The 2,674-nt window shown below is 36.4% G+C and overlaps 1 pseudogene; it reads right to left on the reverse strand.

Moving 5' to 3' along the window:
• Nucleotides 1–234: 234 nt before the first annotated feature.
• LOC143657198 (charged multivesicular body protein 5 pseudogene) lies at nucleotides 235–904 on the reverse strand (annotated as a pseudogene).
• Between the last annotated feature and the right edge of the window lie 1,770 nt (nucleotides 905–2,674).

A 2,674-nucleotide genomic window follows, 5' to 3' on the forward strand; every position in this document is an offset into this window, starting at 1 on the left:
TATTAATGAAAGAAAACAATTCTTACATAGTCATTGATATTTTTAAGTTAGTCTTTCATAAGAGAAAAAGAATACAAATTTAGTACAAAGAAGCACCTTCAAGCATTGAGTCTCTTTAAGCGAAGAAAAAAAATAATCATATAATTATCATTTCCTTCGAAGAAAGGAAAGAAATCTAAACCGGTTATGGTAAATTTGGAAAGTTAAATATTTCCCAGTTTTCAGAATACGTATTTATTTTACTTGATGAACTTGAACGATGCAAGTGTATGAAGCAGGGATCTGTGGCAATCCAAATTCACCCACAAGCACTCCATCCTTATTCTTTGTGTCAGGAGGAACGTCTTCTGGAATTGCGGGTGCAGATGCTGCTTCAACAGCCAGAAACGCATCACCCAGTACATCCCATTCTGCTTCTAGATCTTCATCTAAGTCTGGGGTATGGCGCCATCACGATGACTCAGAGATTCTTGGATTTCATTTGTATCTTCCATCATATCCTCCAGTTGGTCTTGTATGTCCTTGATTTGATCGATTTTCAATTGCTTGCATGCTTTCTTCACTTCTTTTCCTCCCACTTTCATAGTATCAACCATGATCTTTGTGTCTTTCAATGACTGGATGATGATGACTTGTTCCATGTTAAAGGATTGTTGAGCAAGACTGTTCCACTGCTATTCATACATTTCCTTTTGCTTTAAAGCCCGCAAGGCTTTCTGTTTGACCATATTCTTTGCAGGACCCTCTCTCATCTTCTTGATCTGATTCTTATACTTCACTAGATCAGCATCCAATTGAGGAATCTTTTTATCAATGGATTCTGCCCCACTACCGCTGTTCTAAAGCAGTCAGTCCGGCTGGGTGGCACACCCTTGGGTTTCGTTTTTCTGAATAATCAGCTCATCTTGGGTGGCTGCAAAAAACCCCAAACATCTATAAAGTTTGTGTATTAATTCCTTCCCGAGGCTTTGGAGGTTCCTGTCATGCTTTCAGCATTTATATTCATATTTTCTATAATGCTGTTTCATTCTTTCAAATTTCAGTTATTAATATGTGAATTTTTCGGTTGATGATAAGTTCTCAATTCTTTTTTTCTTAATAGAAGAAGGTGCAGATTTATAGAAAAGTCATGCATAAAATACAGTTTCCATATACTGCCTTATTATTAACACCTTGTATCAGTGTGGTACGGTTGTTACAATTCATGAAAGAACACTTTCTGAATTTTTTAAAAACCATTTTCAGATTTACCAAAATCTGCCATATCTAGAATTCCTTTACTAACTTCTCCAGGAGGATATTATGTTTATTTGTTGCAAATTTTAATTACTGACGTAATTTGTAGGAATTCATATTGGATGGCATACTTTCTTATTGCTTTAAATATTTTTACTGACAAATCTTCACATACATATATTCTACACATTGTATAGTCAATGACTCACAACATCATCATCAAGACATAGTTGTGTGTTCATCACCATGATCATTTTTTAGAACATTTGCATCACTGTAGAAAAAGAAATAAACAGAAAAAAGGACAAACTCATGCATACCAAACCCCTCACCCCTCCCTCTCATTGACCGCTAGTATTTCCAGCGACCGAATTTATTTTACCCCTTACCCCCATTATTTATTTATTTTCTATTCATTTTTTTAACTCATCTATCCATACTGTGGATAAAAAGAGCACCAGTCACAAGGTTTTCACAATCACATGGTCACAGTGTAAAAGTTATATCTTTATACAATTGTCTTCAAGAATCAAGGTTAATGGAGCCATGTTTCTTTAAGATGATTGTATAATGATATGGCTTTCACAAGTGACTGTGTGATTGTGAATACCTTGTTCTGATGCTCCTTTTCTCTATGGTATGGACATATGAGTAAAAAATATGGATTAAAAATAAATAAATAACAGGGTGAACAAATGTTAAAATAAATTGGGTAGAGGGAAATACTAGTGGTCAATGGGAGGGAGGGATAAGGGGTATGGTATGTATGAGTTTGTTCTTTTTTATTTTTATTTCTTTTTCTGGAGTGATGTAAATGTTCTGAGAAATGATCATGGTGATGAATATATAGGTATGTGATGATACTGTGAGCCATTGATTGCATACCAAGTATGGAATGTTCATATGTTAAGAATGTTCATGCTGTATGTTGATCGATTTTATTAATAAAAATTTAAAAAATAGAATCAAGGTTACTGGAACACAGCTCAATAGTTGCCTTTAGCCACTCTGATACACCATGTACTAAAAAGGAACAGCTATATTATGCATAAGAATAACCTCCAGGATAACCTCTTGACTCTGTTTGAAATCTCTCAGCCACTGAAACTTTATTTTGTCTCATTTCTCTCTTCCCCCTTTTGGTCAAGGAGCCTTTCTCAATCCCATGATGCTGGGTCCTGCTATATCCCAGTCCTGTCCCACTTTTCCAGGGAGATTTACACCCCTAGGAGTCATGTCCCATGTAGTGGGGAGGGCTTTGAGTTAACGTGCCGAGTTGGCTTAGAGAGAGAAAGGCCACATTTGGGGGGGCGGGTGACTCTTAGGCCTAATTTTAAGCAGGTTTAGTCTATCCTTTGCAAGAATAAGTTTCATAGGGGTGAACCCCAAGATCGAGGGCTTAGCCAATTGATTAGATTGTCCCTGCTGCTTGTGAGAA

Source organism: Tamandua tetradactyla, chromosome 2, assembly GCF_023851605.1.
Source record: "Tamandua tetradactyla isolate mTamTet1 chromosome 2, mTamTet1.pri, whole genome shotgun sequence".
Classification (NCBI taxonomy): domain Eukaryota; kingdom Metazoa; phylum Chordata; class Mammalia; order Pilosa; family Myrmecophagidae; genus Tamandua; species Tamandua tetradactyla.